Genomic DNA, 25,129 nt, shown 5'->3' on the forward strand with positions numbered 1-25,129 from the left:
TGGTTTCTTTGATAAAAGGAGGGACTACAGAGCAAGGTAATTGCCCATGGAACAATTTTCAAGCTGGAATCAGGTGAAATGGATTCAAGGGATGAAAGGCAATTAAGAATCTTTCATCATGCTAACAGAGGGAAAGTGGGTAAATATTACCAAGGAGCAGCTAAGAATTCCTTAATTATATTCAGGGTGTAAGAACTAGGGAGACAGGAGCAGTCAAGAATTCCTGCCTATGCTAGTCCTAAAGAAAACATAAAAATGACAGGAATTGAACACAGAGTACAGCGAAGTAAATTCTGAGCTATTCTTTTTTCCTGCAATTTAGAACATGATATTTAGATGATATATAAAACACAGAAATAGTAAAACAAGAGTTAAAAAGACTTATTGATCCATGAAATAATTCAAGAATTCTACAACATGGGCTTTTGCCATCAATTCCATAACCAGAGAGTTCATCAGCAAAGCATTCCAGCAATCTTTATTCAGAAGAGTTCTAAAATTTACAGCGCAATTCCAAAATGATATTCACCAACCCCTTATACTTAGCTTGGGGAGGTATTTGTACAAAATGTTTACAAAATATCTTCAAGGAGATAAGATCTTGCAATAACTTCTTTCACCTACTCTACAGAAGGAGTAAATGCTCTTGGGAACAGAGAGAAATGAATGCAAAGTAAGAAAATGTTGTGTTGGCCATTTTGCTGGTGAGATGCATTGATTGTTTGCCCAGTAAGTCGGCTGATGGATATTTAGTGAAATCCCGCGCTACTGGCATTGCTTTCCTGGGTGCTTTTTCCTGCGCTTCAATTAACTGTTGTCCAGCGTGATTTTATCCGCTCTTTTTTACACTTTATGGCATCTGTTATGTTCTGTAAAAATAAACAAAACTTTGAAATCCGCCTACAGGATTTCCAACATACTCTACCACCATTAATCATCTAGTAATTGGTGCCTGCGCATTTTAATTAGAGTTTCATCTGCATCTATGTACCTGAAAAAAGTGGGCTGGACTGTGAAAAGATGCCTCACTTCATGTTCAATAAAAAACAAATTCTCCAAATTGTCATATAGGCTCTGTCCAGATGGGAGTGCTTTCTCTCCTGTAGAACTTGATGATGTTGTAGCTTGACTATCCACATATGTATTTAATTTGTGTACATAGGCTGCATGTGACATTAGTCTGTAGTCATCAGTTAACAAACTGGGTAGACCCTTTTCCTCCAAAACTCTAAATTTCTGTGTGAAAGCATTTATTTCCATTTGCATTTCCTGGCACTTCCTTTCCAGATTTTGTATGAAATTCCTCATGGTCAGGACCCTTTTAATTATTAAAATAGTGCTTGTCCTGTCCCTGATATCCAATTTTGCCAGATCTTCTTTGGTGTGGGTGTTCAAGAAATGTATTAGCCTATTGGCCTGTTCGGGCATGTTTCCCAATGAATCCCTGGCCTTTTGAATTTCTTCTTGAGCTGCTGCCACCAAATCAATCTGCTCATGAATTATCTGTATTGATTTCCACATATCAGTGATGGATTGGCTAATGTTGGCCCACAGAATGCTCCTGATTTCTGCCAGAGGTTTGTCTAATAAGAGGTCCTTTTCCAATGCCTTTACTTTGTTTTCCAATGCTTTCACCTCCCTTGTTTTTTCTGCTACAGTCATCTTGGATTTATCATAACTTACTTCCAATTTTTCCAATTTCTCTTTGGCACCTTTTAACTCTAACACCTGGAGTCTTAGATCCTCCATGGCCTTTATCAGTTCTTCAGTAGACATGGTAGTGTTGCTGCCTGCTACTGTTGCTGTTGAAGTGCGTGGTGTTGTTGATGTCAGGTCAGTAGGAGGGACTACTATTGTGACTGTAGAAGGAGAAGTTGTAACAATTGGAGCTGTTTGAGATGGCTCAGAGGCCAACTCTCCCTGTTTTTCTTATAGTGCTTCCTCTAATGCCTTCTCTATTTCTCCCAATCTTTCATTCATTTTCATCAGCAGTTCCATGGCATCTTCCTATGATTTTTGTTCAACAATCTCTGTAGTTTTGGGATGCATGGTAATGGGCAGCTTGAGCTGCTTCCTGAGAGCTACAATGTCTTCTTCTTTCTTTCTTATTAATGCTTGAATGCCTTTGGGATCCTTGGGATCATGTCCCAACTCTATAATAATTTCTTCTAAGTATTTAATTCTGTTATCCTTAGCCAAAGAGGAAGCCTTTTCCAATTCCAATTGGGTAGAAGTATTATTTAAAGAATTCTGCAATTTGTGGGCCAGCAATGCCTTGTTTGCCAATGTGGAGTATACCATTTCTCCGGTTTGCTTATGTAATTCAATTTGGTCCATTGCCTGGATATCCTTGGCCAATACTTCTAGATTGGTCCTGATGTAATCAGCAGCTGACTGTAGCTACAGCATTTTGGGCTTGAAATGACTTAGGATCATCTTCCCTTCTTGGATGTCATATGCTAACATTAATCTTTGTTGATTTGTGGGGGCCATCCTCAGTAAGTGATTATAGATTTGAATCCTTATTGGCTCATTCTTTGCTTTTATTTCAGTGAATTTTCTCTTAATGTCTGAGCCTTGCTTGCCTTGTGACTTGGTAGAAGAAAATTCCACATTATGTTGTCTGCCAATCTCCTGCCTGTGTGAACTGGCCAATGTTTCTGTGACTGGAGATGTATCCTGGCTGACTGCTCTCTCTTCCCTTGGACTGTCTGTGATTTCCTGAATGAATTCCTCCTCTGAATGGGGGTTCAATCTCTACCTTTTTTCCCCTGGTTGCTCTTCAGGACCGCTGATCGGTGTGTCTTCTTGCCTGTCCCTTTTCTTACCTCTCTCCTCATTTAGAGGAGTCTGTAGTATAGGGATTTCTGGGGCCTTTGTTTGTGCTGGGGGGACCTACCCTTGGCCTTGTTCCTTTGATGTAGCTGGCTAGTCTGTCATTATGTCTTGCTCTGAATCTATTACCTCTTTGCCCTTTGCTGACCCTGTGCTGGCTTTTTGTGTGGGCTGCTGAGAAGTCCCTGCAAAAGATGTATCACCTCCTGTGTGCTGGGGCAGTTTGAAGGATACCTGTCCAAAAGAGTCCAAGTCAAGCGTTTTTTCAAGCTCTTTCATGGCTTTTTCCAATTTTTCTTCTTCAGTAATCTCTTCAACTAATGTGCCTTCTACCCATTCTTGTTGGTTAGCATATTGTTGAATTTCAAGGATTTTGTGGTGAACATATGTTGTAAGCTTGTTTTTCACTTTCCTATAACTTATAAAATGTTTAGGGTCATATGGTTCCCAATAAAAGCTTTGTTTCAGCATAAGTTGCTCCCTTAAAATCTTATCGGCCTCTTCCCAGGCTTCCCTTTTGTTGAAGATAAAAGGGTCCAACTGATTTCTTATTTTAAGGTGTGCCTCTTTCCTAGCACCATAGAAATGAGTCAAATCTGAACTAATAAATTGCCTAAAGTATTCCAGGGCAAACAATCTCATAGGGACATACTTTGGCAGCTTGTAGGGGCATAATTCACAGCCATATATCTGGATCTCTGTGTGATTCTGGTAAAAGTACCAGTCACCTATACTGTAGTCTTTTGAGAGATGCAAAATTTTCTGCATTTCAGCAGAGAGCCTGGCAGGAGGAGTTGTAATCAATAAAGAGGTGGCTGGATATATGAACAGGTCAATGAACTCACAATATGTATAAGGAGAGTTATGGACTTCATGGAATACTGAGGTCCAGAAAATTACAGACCTCCTTTCTCCTTTGAGGTCCAACTTTCTAAGAGGAATTTGAAAACTATCAGGTTGATTGTACAACAGCAAATGATATATGTAGGATGTGTATTTGAACACTCTTTCTCTGTCCAAGCTCATGAATTGCTCATGGATTTTATTAGCTATGAAGGTGGCATAATCATATTTGACAGCGGGGGGCTGTCCGGGAGTAAATATGGACATCAAAACTAGGACAGTCTCATCAATATGCTCACTGGTTTTGAATCCCAAGATATAGGAAATCATATCAGTAATGAATATTCCAGCTTCATTGAACCAGACCTGATTAAAAGGAGGTGGCTGCTTGGGCTGGCTATCTGGTCTCATGAATAATTGAGCTATTTTGGTTATCTCTGAACTAGGCAGTTTGGCACCTTGGTCAAGCGAGAATTCCATAGTGAGAGGAGCCAGAGGCTAAGTTGGCTTAAAGTGCATCATCTCATTTATGGATTGAGGGGTAATATAGAAGAGGATAGTCCCAGATGGAGCCATAACTGCTCTTTGTGTGGGGTCATAATTGGCACAGCATAAGTGGATGAGATCAGGAAGCACACTTACTGAGGGGAGGTAGTAGATAGGCATGTTGGACTCCCAGGTAGTAGATAGGCATGTTGGACTCCCAAATTCCAAAGGCATCAGTGTTGCTTCGGTAGCTATTCCTAATTTCACAAAAAGCTTGAAGGTGAGACTCGTCACCAATCATATCCTTAATTTGGAAATCTCTGTCAGCAAGGGGTAACCATTCCAATTCTTTATGTGGTTCATTCAAGGGGGCAACATTGAGGGCCACTAGAGCCTCCATTATACAGCCTTTGGTGATTTTTGAATTTGAATTGTGGGTTTTATGCAACAGCAACAAGTAAAAAAGTAGTTTTGGTCTTTTCTGTGGAAATTGCAGGCCGAAACGAGCTTGAATTTAGCTTAATGGGCAATCTTGCAAAGGGAAACAGAGTTCACGGGATTTCTTTGAAAAAAATGGGTAAAACAGTGGCTATGATGCAGAGGTTTGAAGGCAGCACCGTGTTTTAATTTGAATTTCGGTTCTCCGGGCGATTTTTTATAGAGAAAGCTAGAAAAATAGGGTTTAGGAGCAAGATTCGAGCAAATACTTATTTTATGGACACCCTGTGCGAAATGTGGGTGGCAAACCGAGCTGAGGGACAGCGCTGTGGAGTGAATTTCTCTGGTTGGCGGACTGTGCAGTGTAAATTCCGCTTTGAACATAAAAAACCATGCAAAAGTCGCGCAGGATAAACAAACAGAAATGAACAAACAACGACATTTTATGCATTTTTAACAAAAAATTGATTTTGGCGGGTTTTTGGCGTGCTTTGGTCAGGTGATGTCAGCATGACGTAATCTTTGTCATGCAGTGAGGGTACGGAAGCTGACTTGGCGGTGACGTGGCAGACACAGCGGACGATACAGTGATGAGGTGGCAACCAACGTGGGTGATGACGTCAACGGCATGAAAGGAGGGCGGTATATGGTATTATCGCACCGGTTTTTGGACAATGGTGGTTTTGGGTGGAGCGTACGCGATAAAACAAGGTGGCGACACGTGTTTTTTGTACGACGGCGAAACCGCCAATTTCCCAGAGGCTATCGTTCGGTCATCGGAGGGGTTCCGATATCGACGTGGGTCGTTGGATCTACGTGTTGCGATCCAACGGATGGCGGAAAACAAAACGTGGTGGAGAGCTAGAGTATGGGACTCGCGCGATATTATTTATCATTTTGTAATGTTTTTGTGGGGTTTGCAATGTATTCAAGCTTTGGGTTTATGTTCAGGTTTGGTTATTCATTTAACCAGATGTTAAATGAAACCCATGTTTTACATGCGCACACGGGGAAGGGTTGTCCACAAGGTTTCGGATAAACCTTGGACCCCCCATAACATTAACATATGGCTTTAATCAAGCCCGGGGTGGAGTATTAAAACTTTGGGGTTTTGTGTATTTTATATATAAATAGGGGCGGGGAAAACTTTACATATGAGTTATATAATAGAGTTAGGATGTTAATATGAGAAATGTTTTCAAACAAAGCACTAAGCAAAAGGTGAAACTTAGGCTTAGGGAATAAAGGGATCTAAGTCATGAATGTTGGGGATTTAGGATGATAGAAGAAAAGTATTTTTACACAAGAAATGTGGCTTATTTCTCTTAAGTAAAACCAGGATTTCACTTAGTCTTCATCCTTAGTCTTTCAATGTCCTTGAGGGGAAATTAGTAAATGTTCTTAGAGGAATGGGAGGGAAATTAGTCATGCTTCAACTGTTTTGCATCCACCTTGCTATGGTACTTGTGATATCCATGAGATGGATCATATTCAAAAAGACAAAACTAATCACAAACTTGCTTCTGCAACACCAAACTGCCTACCCAGCTTAATACACCTAACATTTTTTCTTCCTTTTTGATTAGGTGCATTTGAACTAGCACACCCTTACTCTCTTCCTTTCTTTTAGCTACCCTCCTATCCAAGTCTACCCTTATCTCTTCCAATGGCTCAGATTTAGTTGTTGAGCACCCTTGCTTCTCTACCTAACTACTGATCTGCCAAGCTTAAACTGTTTGAATAGACCTTATTCTCTAGTGCTGGAACAAGAAATTTAAACATGGACTAGCCACGATTGAGTTGTTTGGCCATCCATCAGGTGTAACAGAAGTCATTGATTACACAATTTGAACATCTTTGCAAAAAAAAGTATAGTAGTGGCATTTTGACTAGCACACTTTCCTGGTCTTTTCTTTGGGGTTCATTTTCTTTCTTTTTGACCAATTCATTCTTTTTTCCCTTTGATTTTTCTTTTAGGGCATACCCTCTTTTTATTTTTTTTGAAAATATGGAACCTTTGCAGCATGGAAAGCATGATCATATTTGGCATTTTAACAGTCAATTATGAAATATGATACCTATTGGTATAGGAACCTAACAGTGGTTCCACTTGGGGATGGCTTTTCCAGGTGAAAAGCCAAGAACAGTAGGTCAGATGGCCTTACATTCAATCCTTGTTGCAACCTGAAATTTGCCTTTGCTGTAAACAAACCAAAACTATATCTCTGTAACATATATGCCTTTCCCATAAGCTAGTTTGAATAATTACAACTCTGTCTTTGACATTTTGTCTGAGTGTTTGTCATCATTTTTATCTCCCAAGGTTTTTTTCTTCATGTCTTCCGATAAACTCAAAATGTAATACAAAAAGGTGGCACAATTCCTTACCTTTTTCTCAAAACTTGTTGCATCTTATTCCCTATCTTATTGCTGAAATAAACTGCAGAAAATAAACACTATTATGTACAAATTACAGTCCTTCTATATCAACAAAGTGGATCAAAATAATGCTTGAGCATCCGACCATTGACTGGCCCATTCTCTGCTTCTGTACCATCCAGGCTTCTTAAAAAGTAGGTGTTGTTTCCTTGTACAGCCTGAATAGCAAAAGGTCCTTTCCATAGGAAATCAAATTTACCATGTTTTCCTTTATCTTCCCTCCTTGAATCCCATTTCAGCACTTTATCTCCTATGAAAAAATCCTCTGCATTTGTCCTCTTGTCAAATATCTTCTTAAGTTTCTCTTGTAGAATCTGAGACCTTTGATACATTTCTTCTCTAGTCTACTGTAAATGAATTGTTTGATTGATTCTTCTCTGAATGTCATTGGGTTCTACCTGTATTTCTTGCAGCAATTTTATCACAGGGATTCCCAAGGATGAAGGGAACACAGCCTCCATGCCATAAACCAACTCATAGGGGCTTGTTCCAATAGATCTTTTTGTGGTTAACTTGTCTGCCCACAGTGCATTAATAAGCTTTTTGTGCCAGTTCTTCTTGTTTTCCTCCAATACTTTCTTTACAATGTGATCAAGCTTTTATTGGATGACTCAGCTAGACCATTACCTTGAGGGTAATAGGTTGTGGAGTGGCCTAAGGTAATATGGTATTTATGACAAAAATTAATCATTCTTTTGGATTTAAAGGCAGCAGCATTGTCAGCTATTATCTTTTGCGGACGGCCAAATCTAGATAGTAAATTGGTTTCTATGAATTGCATGATGATTGAGTCATTGGCTTGTCTACAAGGGATGGCTTCTATCCACTTGGTGAAATAATTTGTAGCAGTTAAAATCCACTTATGCTGGCCGGAAGAGGGAGGGTGAATTTCTCCAATGAAATCTAAACCCCATTATTGAAATGGTCTCTCAGTAGAAATGGGTTTTAGGGGTAAAGGTAAAAGCTTTCTCTTGCCTTCAGAGATTTGACATTTATGGCAAGAAACTACAAATTTCTTTACATCAACAAACAGGGAGGGCCAATAAAAACCAGCTCTTAGGATCTTATCAGCAGTTGACTTCCAATACAAATGTCCACCACAGTCCCCTGCATGAAATTCCTTCAGCACTTTGTCAGTTTCATCTTTTGTTAGGCAGCTTAGTAAAATGCCTTCATGATTTTTCCAAAATAAAACATTGTCTATAATACAAAACTTTGAAGCTTTCATTTTCAAGAATCTCTTTTTGGTTCTGGATAACCCTGGAGGAGCCTGCAGGTTTAACAATACATAAATTATATCAGCATACCAAGGTGATTGTAAAAAGGCTTGATTGATCTGTGGAGTCGCCATCTCCTGTTCGTTATCCAGTTCATTGATGTCAAGGGCTTGAAAGTTGGTTTCAGTCATCAATTTAGCTAATCCTTGTCCTTTTATCAACTTTGTTGGTTTAATTTCAATGTCATATTCCAAGATGTTAGCTATCCATTTGCCTCTTTTTCCTTCTATTCCTTCTTGAGTTAAGATATCCTTGACCACAACATTTGGGACATAAGCTATTACATGAGAGTATAAGATATAAACTCTAAAATCCTTGATGGCCTTTACAAGGGCATAAGCCTGTTTTTCCATGATTTGATATTTAAGTGGTGCATCTCTAAGTGCTTTGCTGAAAAAAGAAATGGGCTGCTCACATCCTTGATCACCCTTTTGCAATAGGACAACAGCAATAGTATGCTCAGATGCAAAGGAAAAGATTATGAAGTCTCTATCAAACTTTGGGCTTGTAAGGATTGGTGTTTTGGTTAAAGCTATTTTGATTTGCTCAAAGGCTTGTTTAGCTTCTATTTTCCACCTTACTTTGGAATATTTATTCAGCATGTTATTCAGCAATCTTATCAGTTCAACCAAATTGGGAATGAATCTTCTTAGAAAATTGACTTTTCCTAGGAAGGCTTGTAGTTCTTTGATGTTCCTTGGGTGAGGCACTTGGAGAATAGCTTGTATTATGCCTGGCTCAATTCTAATACCATCTTTTGATATTATGTGACCTAACAATTTTCCCTCTTCTAGGCCAAACAATGATTTCTTTGGGTTCAGTGATATGCCAAATTTTCTGCAAATTAGGAACACTTGTCTTAAATGCTCTAAATGTTCTTGGTCTGATTTGGAAAGCGCAGTGAGATCATCAAGATATATGACTATAAAGTCATGGATTTCTTTTGCAAAGGCTATGTCCATGGCTCGTTGAAACGTTGCTCCTCCATTTTTAAGTCCAAAAGGAATTTTTACATACTTGAAGGTTCCCCAAGGTGTTGTAAAGGCAGTTTTATCTTGATCATCCGGGTGAACTAAGATCTGATTAAATCCTGAGAATCCATCTAACAGTGAAATCCTAGAAGCTCCCACTACCTTTTGTAAAATGTGATCCATCTTGGGTAAGGGGTAGTGGTCTTTGAGAGAAACTTTATTCAGATTTCTTAAGTCAACACACAGTCTTATCTCTCCCGTTTTCTTCCTAGTGGGCACTAGATTTGAAATCCATTCTGAAAATCTAATAGGTGCAATTATTCCAGCTTCGTACATTCTTTTGACTTCCTTTTCAATAAGGGGGAGGAGGACATGATTCACCCTTCTAAGCTTTTGTTTAAAAGGTCTTTGATTTTCTTTTAAGGGTATTGTATGCTGGATGACTAAAGTATCATATGACTTGAGGTCTTCATAGCTCCATGAAAAGACATCTTGAAATTCTCTGAACAACTCAAATATATTTTAGTTTTTGGTCGGGAGGCAAGACTTTGGACAATTTTATCATTTTAGGGTCTTCTGCAATTCCTATATTACAGTCCTCAATTTCTGCGTTTAAAGGCTGCATTTTTGGCTTTCTTGGAATATCATTCGAGTCAAAAATATCTTCCAGAGGAATCAAGCCTGTAGGTAAAAAATTATCTTTCAAATCAATTACTTCAGATTCTCCCTCAGCAATTTCATCAAGGTCCATTTGTTTCAGCTCTTGTAAATTTTTGCTGGTAAAGATTGTTGGATGCAAAATCTGATTTGTTGTTTCAGCTGATATATTAGTTTCTATTTTGTCTATTTGCTATTCTTCACAAATGGTGCTTGTGTCTATGTTTGTATTTGAAAATTCCTCTTTCAAAGTCAGGAAATTGTTGATTTGTGTGTCATTGTCAAATACTTGCCAATTTTTAACATTGTCTGGAATAGCAGGTCTGTGTTTAATTTCAGTAGTAAAATGATGGTTAGGCTCAAATGGCAGCTTACAAGTGCTGGCAAATGTTGCCAAACTGTGAGTGTGTAAATTGTGATTTCTTGAGATTTTGGTGAGCTGTGATTCTGTAAAGGAATCAAGTATTTCAATGGTTGCCCCTCTATAAGCCCTTAGCCTGAGATCATTTGTAACAAAGTTTCCCTTCATCTGTTGAATAATCAGATCAGAGTTTCCCAAAATTCAAATCCTAGCTGCCCTTAGACTTTTAATCAATTTGAGACCTAGCAAAAGGGCCTCATATTCAACCATGTCGTTTGCACATCTAAAATTCAGCCTATATGCATGTCCTTCAACATGATCATTTTGCATATTGTGTACCCAAATCCCTGCCCCTGCTCCTAATTTATTCACTAACCCATCAAATTCCAGATACCATAGGATTTGTTGATTACAACTAGCATTAGGAGTTTTGAAAACTTGCTCAGTGGGTAGATCTGGATTTTGTAACTCATCTGGTTTGCCTTGTGTATGTGTTACATCAATCACTTCAACAATTTCTAGATCTTAAGCAGTAGATTCTTCATTTATGTTTCTTGCTTGTGCTGATTCTATAAGATGAAAGAATCCATATCAGAATGCATGGAATAAATGGGGAAATTTTTGGGCTTCTCTTGACTGCTGACCACATATTTCATCAATGTTTCCCGGTACAATCTCTTTGGCTGGCCAAAGACTGAAATGGTGGCATAGGACATGTCTAATTGTAAAGATCCTTGGAGTTTTGCACCCCAAGATCTGGACAAAAGCATTCCATACTTTGGTGGGATATCAGCTACCACTACATCCATTAAAATTGTCTTGGCAGGGTACTATACTAGAGACACACACAAATCTTTGATTAGGCCTAGACACCTGACCTGGCTAGAATCAAATGAAAACAAGTCTTTATATGGCCTTGTGATATCTAGGTCCAATCTTTCCATCACAGACTTAGGCATTAGATTATGGGAAGCTCCCGAATCAAACATTGTGTTGTGGAGTACTTTGTCATGAATGTTTATGCTTACATAGAATGGAGGAACTCCTCCATCTACTAATTTACCATTAACCTCAGGGCCAAAGATTAATTCTGGTTGGTCATCTAAAAATTCATTGCGTCTCTATTCTCTGATATTTGAAGTGACCTGCTGATTTGTTATCTAAAAACCTCATGTTTAGCTAATTCGGATAGTGGAATGGCTATTTTTAACTTGCCTATTTCGGTTTCTAGGTTGAAAGGTTTTTCCACTTGGATTTTTACATTTCGGGCAGCAAGGTTTTCCTTTTCTGTTGTGTTTTTAGTGGTTTTTTCTTTATCAGGAGTGCTGTTATGAACTAAATCTGTTTTAGAATCAATTTCAGGGGATCCCTTTGCATTTTCTTTGGGAGGACAGGAGGTAGATGGTTGATTGTTTAATGGTTGTAAGTCTGATATGTCCTCAACCGTGGGCTCTCTTAGGTTGAGGTCTGTTTTAGCAGGGAGTTCTGTAGGGGAGGTTTTATCCTTTGCTTTTTTAGGCTACTTGGTGTGTTGGGTTCAGGAGCATCTATTGTTCTAGTTCTCTTCTTATATTGTTTATGAACCTCATAGATAGCTGCATCATATCCTTCTCTAAAATCAAATGATTCTCCTGATTTGGTTTGAAATTGGTTGAAAGTATGAGCCTCTTGGTCATCTTGGGTTAAAAAGATTTGTTGTTCGTTGTTTAGACCCATTAGGTTGATTTGGGTATCCTCTGTTGGCTCACTAGAGGTTGAAGCTTCAGCATAGTTTTCTTGAAATGGAGGTCTGATGTTCTGGTCAGGACCAACCTTCCCAATGTTAGGATTCTGATTCTTCCTGAAGTTTGGATTTCTTGCAGTGTTACTTGGTTGACCTTCCCAAGAAGATTTCCTTTCAATGGTTTCCACTCTATCACCCAATCTATCCAATCCTTTGATAATTGCATCGAGTTTTTGCTCAAATGTAGAAGGCTCTTCTTTGAAGGGAGTCCTTCTTTCAGCTCTAGCTCGTGCTCTCTTAGAGATCAGATTGGCCTCTACACTAACAGTTATGCTCTGCATGTCTTCTAAGCTTGGAGGAGCTCTTTCTCGCAGTTGATATGCCATGTCAGAACCAAATCCATCAGGGAATTTGATCAAGGCTAAGTCAGGTGGAGGTCTAACGTTCTGAGGAATAGCATTGTACACATTATTGAATCTAGCACAATAGTCTTGGACAGTTTCTTGTGGGCCTCTTTTCAAACTCTCATATCCTGATAAGGTATGTAATGGGTACTTCTTCTTTTCCCATCTATTCTAAAAGGTTTGATAAAGGGCATCTGGATCAGCAATTGTGTTTACAGCGAGTGCCCTAACCCAGGTCCTTATATCACCAGTTAAGCTTTGGAAAAAAAAATTCATCCTGAAATCATTATCATCAATTTCGTAGTTCTCAAAATAGTCCATCATTTTCTTAGTATGTTGTTGTGTTGTGTAGGTGCCAGTACCATCAAAGTAGGTGATTTTGCTTTGATAATCTTGAGGCATAGCCCCTGGATTTGCAGGCAACTGCAGAGAAGCATATCGATTTGCCATATTTGCAGGTGTAAAAGGGAAAGCTGGAAGCACAGGGATAACAGTCGAAATAAGTGCAGTGGATGGGGGAGTGGAAAAGATGCTTTGAAGTGATGATGGTGAACTAGAAGAAGCTGCAGCAATAGTAGAAAGGACTGCTGCTTTTCCGGGAGTCAGCTCAGTTTGGATGGAGTTCCGCTAAGGTGTGTCAAAGTTTAAATCAACAGAATTTTCTAGGATTTCTTGTCTTCTAATGTTCTTAGAGATCAAGTTTGGACTTTCAAAGATAGTCGGAGGATTTGGATTTGGATTCGATCTAGTGTAACAGACTTTCTTCTTTGGAGCCAGCTTCTAAATCTGTTTTTGGTTTTTTCTAGAAGTATTTGAAGAACACTACTTTGGACAATATCTTTCTAGGAAATTATGAATTGTAAGAGCCTTGAATTTTCCTGAATATCTTTTGAAAACAAGAGGAAACTGATCAAATTTTTGAGACAGTTGTTTAAGCCTAAAGCTAGACTAGAGATAGACTGAAGCAACTTTTATTTACTCCTGTAATTACATAGCAAAAACGGTTTCAAGGGCTAATTGGCTAACTTCAGGCTCCATCTGTAGCTTTAGAAAATAGACAGCAGTAACCAACACAGTCATTCAGCTCCCCAGTTGAGTCGCCAATGATGTTATCACTCAGGTTGTTCCCCAAAAGCTGTGAGAGAAGGGGATACGGCCGAGGTAACCACTAACCAATATTTTAGATGCAGATTCTAGCCAATCTGCAGCCAGAGAGGGCTCTCTCTTTATGATTTAGCTTTGTTTTGCTATATGTTAGGCTAGTTATGAAGCACAAGTATTTGTTTGATTTTGGGATGGTGACATTTGATAGAACAGGGTTGTAAAGTATGAGAAGTTCAGACCATTGGGTTAATGGAGTCAATGAAAATAAATTTCTGGGTATGGTTTCTTTGACAAAAGGAGGGACTACAGAGCAAGGTAATTTCCCATGGAACAATTTTCAAGCTGGAATCAGGTGAAATGGAGTCAGGGGATGAAAGGCAATTAAGAATCTTTCATCATGCTAATAGAGGGAAAGTGGGTAAATATTACCAAGGAGCAGCTAAGAATTCCTTAATTATATTCAGGGTGTAAGAACCAGGGAGACAGGAGCAGTCAAGAATTCCTGCCTATGCTAGTCCTAAAGAAAACATAAAAATGACAGGAATTAAACACAAAGTACAGCGAAGTAAATTCTGAGCTATTCTTTTTTCCTGCAATTTAGAACATGATATTTAGATGATATATAAAACATAGAAATAGTAAAACAATAGTTAAAAAGACTTATTGATCCATGAAATAATTCAAGAATTCTGCAACATGGGCTTCTGCAATCAATTCCATAACCAGAGAGTTCATCAGCAAAGCATTCCAGCAATCTTTATTCAGAAGAGTTCTCAAATTTACAGCGCAGTTCCAGAATGATATTCACCAACCCCTTATACTTAGCTTGGGGAGGTATTTGTACAAAATGTTTACAAAATATCTTCAAGGAGATAAGATCTTGCAATAACTTCTTTCACCTACTCTACAGAAGGAGTAAATGCTCTTGGGAACAGAGAGAAATGAATGCAAAGTAAGAAATGATGTGTTGGCCATTTTGTTGGTGAGATGCATTGATTGTTTGCCCAATAAGTCGGCCGATGGATATTTAGTGAAATCCCGCGCTGCTGGCATTGCTTTCCTGGGTGCTTTTCCCTGCACTTCAATTAACTGCTGTCCAGCACGATTTTATCTGCTCTTTTTTACACTTTATGGCATCTGTTATGTTCTGGAAAAATAAACAAAACTTTGAAATCCGCCTACAGGATTTCCAGCATACTCTACCACCATTCATCATCTGGTAATTGGTGCCTGCGCATTTTAATTAGAGTTTCATCTGCATCTGTGTACCTGAAAAAAGTGGGCTGGACTGTGAAAAGATGCCTCACTTCATGTTCAATAAAAAACAAATTCTCGAAATTGTCATAAAGGCTCTGTCCAGATGGGAGTGATTTCTCTTCTGTAGAACTTGATGATGTTGTAGCTTGACTATCCACATATGTATTCAATTTGTGTACATAGGCTGCATGTGACATTAGTCTGTAGTCATCAGTTAACAAACTGGGTAGACCCTTTTCCTCCAAAACTCTAAATTTCTGTGTGAAAGCATTTATTTCCATTTGCATTTCCTGGAACTTCCTTTCTAGATTTTGTATGAAATTCCTCATGGTCAAGACCCTTTTAATTATTAAAATAGTGCTTGTCCTGTCCCTGATATCCAGTTTTTCCAAATCTTCTTTGGTGTGGGTGTTCAAGAAATGTATTAGCCTATTGGCCTGTTCAGGCATGTTTCCCAATGAATCCCTGGCCTTTTGAATTTCTTCTTGAGTTGCTGCCACCAAATCAATCTCCTCATGAACTATCTGTATTGATTTCCACATATCAGTGATGGATTGGCTAATGTTGGCCCACAGAATGCTCCTGATTTCTGCCATAGGTTTGTCTAATAGGAGGTCCTTTTCCAATGCCTTTACTTTGTTTTCCAATGCTTTCACTTCCTTTGTTTTTTCTGCTATAGTCATCTTGGATTTATCATAACTTACTTCCAATTTTTCCAATTGCTCTTTGGCACCTTTTAACTCTGACACCTAGAGTCTTAGATCCTCCATGGCCTTTATCAGTTCTTCAGTAGACATGGTAGTGCTGCTGCCTGCTGCTGTTGTTGTTGAAGTGCTTGGTGCTGTTGATGCCGGGTCAGTAGGAGGGACTGCTGTTGTGACTGTAGAAGGAGTAGTTGTAACAATTGGAGCTGTTTGAGATGGCTAAGAGGCCAACTCTCCCTGTTTTCCTTGTAGTGCTTCCTCCAATGCCTTCTCTGTTTCTGCCAATCTTTCATTCATTTTCATCAGCAGTTCCATTGCATCTTCCTGTGATTTTTGTTCAACAATCTCTGTAGTTTTGGGATGCATGGTAATGGGTAGCTTGAGCTGCTTCTTGAGAGTTGCAATGTCTTCTTCTTTCTTTATTATTAATGCTTGGATGCCTTTGGGATCCTTGGGATCATGTCCCAGCTCTATAATAATTTCTTCTAAGGATTTAATTATGTTATCCTTAGCCAAAGAGGAAGCCTTTTCCAATTCCAATTGGGCAGAAGTATTATTTAAAGAATTCTGCAATTTGTGGGCCAGCAATGCCTTGTTTGCCAATGTGGAGTATACCATTTCTCCGGTTTGCTTATGTAATTCAATTTGGTCCATTGGCTGGATATCCTTGGCTAATACTTCTAGATTGGTCCTGATGTAATCAGCAGCTGACTGTGGCTGCAGCATTTTGGGCTTGAAGTGACTTAGGATCATCTTCCCTTCTTGGATGTCATATGCTGACATTAACCTTTGTTGATTTGTGGGGGCCATCCTCAGCAAGTGATTATAGAGTTGAATCCTTATTGGCTCATTCTTTGCTTTTATTTCAGTGAATGTTCTCTTAATGTCTGAGCCTTGCTTGCCTTGTGACTTGGTAGAAGAAAATTCCACACTATGTTGTCTTCCAATCTCCTGCCTGTGTGAACTGGCCGATGTTTCTGTGACTGGAGATGTATCCTGGCTGACTGCTCTCTCTTCCCTTGGACTGTCTGTGATTTCCTGAATGAATTCCTCCTCTGAATGGGGGTTCAATCTCTGCCTTTTTTCCCCTGGTTGCTCTTCAGGATTGTTGATCGGTGTGTCTTCTTGCCTGTCCCTTTTCTTGCCTCTCTCCTCATTTAGAGGAGTCTGTAGTATAGGAATTTATGGGGCCTTTGTTTGTGCTAGGGGGACCTGCTCTTGGCCTTGTTCCTTTGATGTAGCTGGCTGGTCTGTCATTATGTCCTGCTCTGGATCTATTACCTCTTTGCCCTTTGTTGACCTTGTGCTGGATTTTTTTGTGGGCTGCTGAGAAGTCCCCTCAAAAGATGTATCACCTCCTGTGTGTTGGGGGAGTTTGAAGGATACCTGTCCAAAAGAGTCCAAGTCAAGCATTTTTGCAAGCTCTTTCATGTCTTTTTCCAATCTTTCTTCTTCAGTAATCTCTTCAACTAATGTGCCTTCTACCCATTCTTTTTGGTTAGCATATTGTTGAATTTCAGGGATTTTGTGGTGAACATATGTTGTAAGCTTGTTTTTCACTTTCCTATAACTTATGAAATGTTCAAGGTCATATGGTGCCCAATAAAAGCTTTGTTTCAGCATAAGCTACTCCCTTAAAATCTTATCGGCCTCTTCCCAGGCTTCCCTTTTGTTGAAGATAAAAGGGCCCAACTGATTTCTTATTTTAAGCTGTGCCTTTTTCCTAGCACCATAGAAATGAGTCAAATCTGAACTAATAAATTGCCTAAAGTATTCCAGGGAAAACAGTCTCATAGGGACATACTTTGGCAGCTTGTAGGGGCATAATTCATAGCCATATATTCGGATCTCTGTGTGATTCTGGTAAAAGTACCAGTCACCTATACTGTAGTATTTTGAGAGATGCAAAATTTTCTGCATTTCAACAGAGAGCCTGGCAGGAGGAGTTCTAATCAATAAAGAGGTGGCTGGATATATGAACAGGTCAATGAACTCACAATATGTATAAGGAGATTTATGGACTTCATGGAATACTGAGGTCCAGAAAATTACAGACCTGCTTTCTCCTTTGAGGTCAAACTTTCTAAGAGTAATTTGAAAAATATCAGGTTGATTGTACAGCATCAAATGATATATGTAGGATGTGTATTTGAACACTCTTGCTCTGTCCAGGCTCATGAATTGCTCATGGATTTTATTAGCTACGAAGGTGGCATAATCATATTTGACAGCGGGGGGTTGTCCAGGAGTAAATATGGATATCAAAACTAGGACAATCTCATCAATATGCTCACTGGTTTGAATCCCAAGATATAGGAAATCATATTAGTAATGAATATTCCAGCTTCATTGAACCAGACCTGATTAAAAGGAGGTAGCTGCCTGGGCTGGCTATCTGGTCTCATGAATAATTGAGCTATTCTGGTTATCTCTGAACTAGGCAGTTTGGCACCTTGGTCAAGCAAGAATTCCATAGTGAGAGGAGCCAGAGGCTGAGTTGGCTTAAAGTGCAGCATCTCATTTATGGATTGAGGGGTAATATTGAAGATCACAGTCCTAGATGGAGCCATAAATGCTCTTTGTGTGGGGTCATAATTGGCACAACATAAGTGGATGAGATCAGGAAGCACATTTACCGAGGGGAGGTAGTAGATAGGCATGTTGGACTCCCAAATTTCAAAGACATCAGTATTGCTTCGGTAGCTATTATTAATTTCACAAAAAGATTGAAGGTGAGACTTGTCACCAATCATATCCTTAATTTGGAAATATCTGTCAGCAATGGGTAACCATTCCAATTCTTTATGTGGTGCATTCAAGGGGGAAACATTGAGGGCCACTAGAGCCTCCATTATACAGTCTTTGGTGATTTTTGAATTCGAATTGTGGGTTTTATGCAGCAGCAACAAGTAAAATAGTAGTTTTGGTCTTTTCTGTGGAAATTGCAGGTCGAAACGAGCTTGAATTTAGCTTAATGGGCAATCTTGCAGAGGGAAACAGAGTTCACGGGATTTCTTTGGAAAAAATGGGTAAAACAGTGGCTATGATGTAGAGGTTTGAAGGCAGCACCGTGTTTTAATTCGAATTTTGGTTCTCCGGGCGATTTTTACAGAGAAAGCTAGAAAAACAGGGTTTAGGAGCAGGATTCGGGTAAATACTTGTTTTATGGATGCCCTGTGCGAAATGTGGGTGGCAGACCGAGCTGAGGGACAGCGCTGTGGAGTGAATTTCTCTGGGTGGCAGACTGTGCAGTGGAAATGCCGCTTTGAACATAAAAAACCATGCAAAAGTCGTGCAGGATAAACAAACAGAAATGAAAAAACAACGACATTTTACGCGTTTTTAACAAAAATTTAATTTTGGCAGGTTTTTGGTGCGCTTTGGTCGGGTGACGTCAGCATGACATAATCTTTGTCGTGTAGCGGGGGTACGGAAGCTGACTTGGTGGTGACGTGGCGGACACAGCGGACGATACAGTGATGAGGTGGCAGCCAACGTGGGTGCTGACGTGGGTGACGACGTCAGCGGCGGGAAAGGAGGGCGGTATATGGTATTATCGCACCGCTTTTTGGACAACGACGGTTTTGGGTGGAGCGGACGCGATAAAACGAGGTGGCGACACGTGTTTTTTGTACGACGGCGAAACCGCCAATTTCCCGGAGGCTATCGTTCGGTCATCGGAGGGGTTCCGATATCGACGTGGGTCGTTGGATCTACGTGTTGCGATCCAATGGATGGCGAAAAACAAAACATGGCAGAGAGCTAGAGTATGGGACCCGCGCGATATTATTTATCGTTTTGTAATGTTTTTGCAGGGTTTGCAATGTATTCAAGCTTTGGGTTTATGTTCGGGTTTGGTTATTCATTTAACCAGATGTTAAATGAAACCCATGGTTTACATGCGCGCGGGGAAGGGTTGTCCACAAGGTTTCGGATAAACCTTGGACCCCCCATAACGTTAACATATGGCTTTAATCAAGCCCGGGGCGGAGTATTAAAACTTTGGGGTTTTGTGTATTTTATATATAAATAGGGGCGGGGAAAACTTTACATAGGAGTTATATAATAGAGTTAGGATGTTAATATGAGAAATGTTTTCAAACAAAGCACTAAGCAAAAGGTGAAACTTAGGCTTAGGGAATAAAGGGATCCAAGTCATGAATGTTGGGGATTTAGGATGATAGAAGAAAAGTATTTTTACACAAGAAATGTGGCTTAGTTCTCTTAAGTAAAACCAGGATTTCACTTAGTCTTTTTCATGAAATGAAGGGAACTAGGAACACTGAGCAGATCTCAATGTCCTTGAGGGGAAATTAGTAAATGTTCTTGGAGGAATGGGAGGGAAATTAGTCATGCTTCAACTGTTTTGCAGCCACCTTGCTATGGTACTTGTGATATCCATGAGATGGATCATATTCAAAAAGACAAAACTGATCACAAACTTGCTTCTGCAACACCAAACTGCCTACCCAACCTAATACACCTAACATTTTTTCTTCCTTTTTGATTGGGTGCATTTGAACTAGCACACCCTTACTCTCTTCCTTTCTTTTAGCTGCCCTCCTATCCAAGTCTGCCCTTATCTCTTCCAGGGGCTCAGATTTCGCTGTTGAGCACCCTTGCTTCTCTACCTAACTACTGATCTGCCAAGCTTAAACTGTTTGAACAGACCTTATTTTCTAGTGCTGAAACAAGAAATTTAAACATGGACTAGCCAAGATTGAGCTATTTGGCCATCCATCAGGTGTAACAGAAGTCACTGATTGCACAATTTGAACTTCTTTGCAAAAAATAGGATAGTAGTGGCATTTTGACTAGCACACTTTCCTGGTCTTTTCTTTGGGGTTCATTTTCTTTCTTTTTGACCAATTCATTCTTTTTGCCCTTTGATTTTTCTTTTAGGGCATACCCTCTTTTTTTTTTTTTAAATATGGAACCTTTGCAGCATGGAAAGGATGATCATATTTGGCATTTTAACAATCAATCATGAAATATGATACCTATTGATATAGGAACCTAACACATACCAAGCATTTAAATGCTACTGTCTTACAGATTGACCTTCAGAAGGCATATGACTGCCTGGATTAGGGCTTCCTCTGTTTTTTCCTCATCAAAATTAGATTACAACCTAGATGTGTTGATTGGATTATGGCTTGTGTTGACAATGTCAACTATGTTGTTATCATTAATGGATATCCAACAAATTTTTTTCGTGCTGGTCGGGGTCCTTGGCAGGGATGCTCTCTCTCCCCACTACTCTTCATCATGATGATGGATGGTTTAAGCTTGCACATAAAAAGCACGGTTCTGGAGGATCAATTCCAGCCACTGAAGATGGGAAACAACATCAACATTTCACATAATCTCTTTGTCGACGACATTCTCATCATGGGTATGCTATGTCATTTTTCTTGGTTATGTCTCTTTCACATTTTCAGTAGATTTGAAAATGCCATTGGCTTGCATATGAATCTTAATAAATCTGTTTTATATCATGGACAATGTGACATGGAGTCTATTATATATATCAAAGGTATATTTTGTATTGAGGCAATGCCAATATAAAATGGTATGAAATACCTTGGAAACCGTATCAAACCCTGTTGGTACAGAATTGTTGATTGGCAATGGCTTGTTGATCGTTTCTACAAAAAGATACCTGGGTGGGAGTTTATGTGCCTATCATTGGGGTGTAGGGTTATACTCACCCAAGCAGTCCTATCTCAGATGGGGGTTTACTGGGCACACCTATTTTACATTCCTACCTCTATTATAAACTGTCTAAACTGCTTAATGGCTAACTTCATCTGGGGGGGAGCCACGAAAGGAAAAAAGACCACTTGCCCAAATTATCCAACATCACTTTCCCTAAGGGTATGGGGGGATGGGAAATCATGGACCTCCGTCACTTTGGGGGGTCATTGCTGATTAAATCCCTTTGGAGGGTTTTATTTGGATCTGGCACATGGAATAAGATCATACAACACAAATATCTTAAGGATAAAGACTTCATATTTTGGTATAGGAAAGGCACCATCGGCATCAAATAGGGATCGACTATCTAGCTTAGTTTTATGAAAATCGGAAAAAATATTTATTCATCATCTTGCATGGAAGTTTCAATTGGGCAACCACATTCTTATTGGTATAGATCCAATCCCAGGTGTTGGAATTGAAAGTTTTCTCTCTGAGAGGCGTATTCATCTCCTTAATGGATGTGGCATATATTTCTAGTGCCAAGTCATTAATGGTTAGCAAGGACCGGTCCCCATATGGAGAAATGCTCAGGAGATCGAGTTCTATGGAAAAATGGATTTGGAGTGGAATCAGATAATTTCTGCCATGAAACACCTCGACATCTTTCGTTCAGAAACACAAGATAAAATCCTATGGTCGTGGAAGAAGGCATCGGATAATATCATTGTGGTTGACACATATTCAACCCTTTTCAAATTGGACACTAGACAGGGGGAGCACCAAGTTTTAAATGCATTCTGGAAAACAAAAATTCCATTTAAAATTATCATCTTCACATGGTTGGTCTACCACAATAGAAATCTTATTTGGGAGAATCTATAGAAAAGGCAATGGCATGGTCCTCAAATGTGCTCTATTTGCAAAAGAGATGTCGAAAATAACAATCACATTTTTCTTCATTGTCTTCATACTGACTACAGGTATGGAAAAAGTTATCATCTCTCATTGGTTTCCCATTACATCATAATTGCATTGTGGACTCTCTAAAATGGTGGAGTACTCAGAAATCTTCTTGGAGAGTCGTTCCACTTTTTCGTTTTTGGGCACTCTGGAATTGGAGAAATAGGTATATTTTCCAGAACTCTCCAGAAGGTTTCCATATGGTTGTTGATAGAATCATCACAAATCTCTCTATATATTCTACTCAATCCTCATGCACTAATATCACACTACATAAGCAAATCAATATGCAGTTCTTATATTCGATGGGGTTTTTTGATGGATCAACACAAAGGAATTCTTGTGCATGTGGTTTTTGGATTGCTATGTCTGTTGATTTGTCTTACAGGGTCTATTGGAATGGAGGTTGTGGCACCAACACCAGGGCGGAAGCATTAGCCCTATGGGGACTCTTATGGTTCAACAATTTCCTTGATAACCCCCACTTACATATATATGGAGATTCAAAGATCAGCATTGATCAGGTCTCGGGGAAAGCCTCCATAAACAAGATCCCATGTTACAAGGTTGGCTGGAGCAGATTGATCTTCTTTGGCAACTCCTCGGAGGCTCCACAATCTAGCATATTGGCAGGAACCAGAACAAGGAAGCAGATAGACTATCCAAAAAGGGATTACAAGGGTTGATCGGCAAATGGTACTTGGAGATTACATGTGAACATGATATTTTTGATATGGGGGACTTCCCATTTCCTGGATAATTCTCTCTGCTCTTTCCTCTCTTTTTTGTTAATTTTTGTGTATATTTCTTTTTTTCTAGCTATACAGATGCCTAGACCCATGGGACAAAACTGCCAAGATTGCATGATATGATAGTATCATGTGGTTCCAAGTTTCTGAGTATATCATTGCATTTCAGATGCTTTGATCATCACTTTTGGGCATATGGCTTGTGAGCTTATATAGCATTACATGTCCTTTTTATTGGGATTGGGTAGCACTATGCTCTCATACATTCCTAGAATGTCGATATGATGTGAACTATCATGTATATTTTTATCTGATAATATAATATCCTGCTTTTTTCTTCCTGGAAAAAAAATGTGATAAATTGATATCTTTTGACCATATAAATTAAAAAAATAATTCATATTCATAATTATAATGATCAAAACTTTATATTTAAATTTAATGAGTAAATATATAAAAATTCAATATTTACAATGATTTTTTTATGTTGAGTTATATATATATATATATAATTGAAAAATAAATTATAAAATATGTTAAAGACAAATGATATATATGTGTGTATCAAAGACAAATGATATTTTAATAAAACTAACCATAATTATTTTATTTTATTTTTATGTATAGAGAAGAGAAATTTATATAATATAAATAATATTATTAAGAATCATGTATACCTTAACTCTTCTACGAGGTGCCCACAGGAATCAATTCTCTTGAAATGTAAATATTTTCTCAAGTTTCTAGAGGTTTGCATATTAAGAGATTTGATCCTTCTCGACACTTGGTAGATTTGAATTTAAGATGAACCTATGTTGGTTATATTTTTGATGAGTTAAAAAATAGGAAAATTGCTATTATAACAAATATTTTAAAATTGAAATTTAATGTGGATGTATCAAATACATTTCAAAAGAATTGCTTTCATTTTTGGTGTTACTATTATTAAAAAGATACAAATTGGTTGAACTTATAAATGTTGATTTTTTCTATGTGTTATTGAAAACTAAGAAACACTTTTGTAATTTTATATTTGGGTTGATCACCTCTTTAGTATATATAAATTTTCATCTTATCCTTTAATTTTCTCCTCTCCTGTTATTTTATATGGATGTGAGGTTTGGGGTTGCAGTATATCTAGAGTCATGGAGGAAGATTAAATAAATCCAAAAGCAGTTTATAACTTACAACCTCAAGAATAAAGGAAATACTCCCTACACTATCATCCTTATTGAAGCAAGTATTTCCCCCATTGAAACCATGATTATGACTATGTATCCGATGTATAAGAATAAATTATACAACATGGATGACAAGAGGTTTCCTAAATTTTGACTCTAGCTAGAGCCCCCCCTTCGACCCAAGAAAGGGTGGCATAAGGATGCTCAGTCTTGGAGATCATCTTGCAAAATTCAGATAATATTAAAAATATTATTACTTCCAAATTTAAGGAGAAATTGGGTAGAAATAAAGAGTTGGAGGGAAAAAAGAAACTGTGATATTATAAGGAGGTTATCAATCCCAATCTAGAAAATCAAAATTATTTATCTTCATTGACTAGTATTAAGAAGAAAATGAGCTTTGCAAAGAGTAGAGCTAATTTTGATGAGCTTCATAATGAAACTAGGTGTTGAACAATTCCTAAAACACCATGGGATGAAAGAGTTTGTCAATTGTACAATCATATGAGGGTTGAAGTTGAAAAACACTCTCTTAGATTGTCCATCTTTTCGATCTAATTTTCCAAATATATGTCAACTACCAACCACCTTGACCTTTTAACTCAGCAAAACTATGTTGAGTCTAAGAACACTTCTCTCACTTCTTTTTGAGCATATAAATAAAATATAAAAAAATCTATTTAATCTCCCACCTTCATATGATCCAGTATACCATATAAATTTTAGTAAAAGTTTCTTCATTATCATCATCATCCTAAAATCAATATATTATTTCTTTTAATTAATTTATTTTATATTAAATTTATCAACTTTTTATAATATTTTATTTTTTCCTTATTCTCTAATTATTAATAATATCATGATTTTTTAAAATTTAAACACAACAATATTTGTAATAAATTATTACCATTTTATAAAAATTCCTTTTCATCCATTCTTTAATAATTTAATCAAAATTTAACATCTTTAATATACTACATGCAAGCTTGGCCTTCAATACATCCGAAAAATCATAAAATATAAAAACAATAAACCTTCTT

The 25,129-nt window shown here is 38.3% G+C and overlaps 1 protein-coding gene across 1 annotated transcript in view; it reads left to right on the forward strand.

Moving 5' to 3' along the window:
- LOC149211086 (uncharacterized) overlaps positions 1 to 25,129 on the forward strand; it is a 32,856-nt gene that overhangs the window by 1,439 nt on the left and 6,288 nt on the right. The gene's annotated exons all lie outside the window — the stretch shown is intronic.

This window comes from Pinus tabuliformis, chromosome 1_2, assembly GCF_031772625.1.
Source record: "Pinus tabuliformis cultivar Carrire ecotype Pingquan chromosome 1_2, CPIR1, whole genome shotgun sequence".
Taxonomy (NCBI): domain Eukaryota; kingdom Viridiplantae; phylum Streptophyta; class Pinopsida; order Pinales; family Pinaceae; genus Pinus; species Pinus tabuliformis.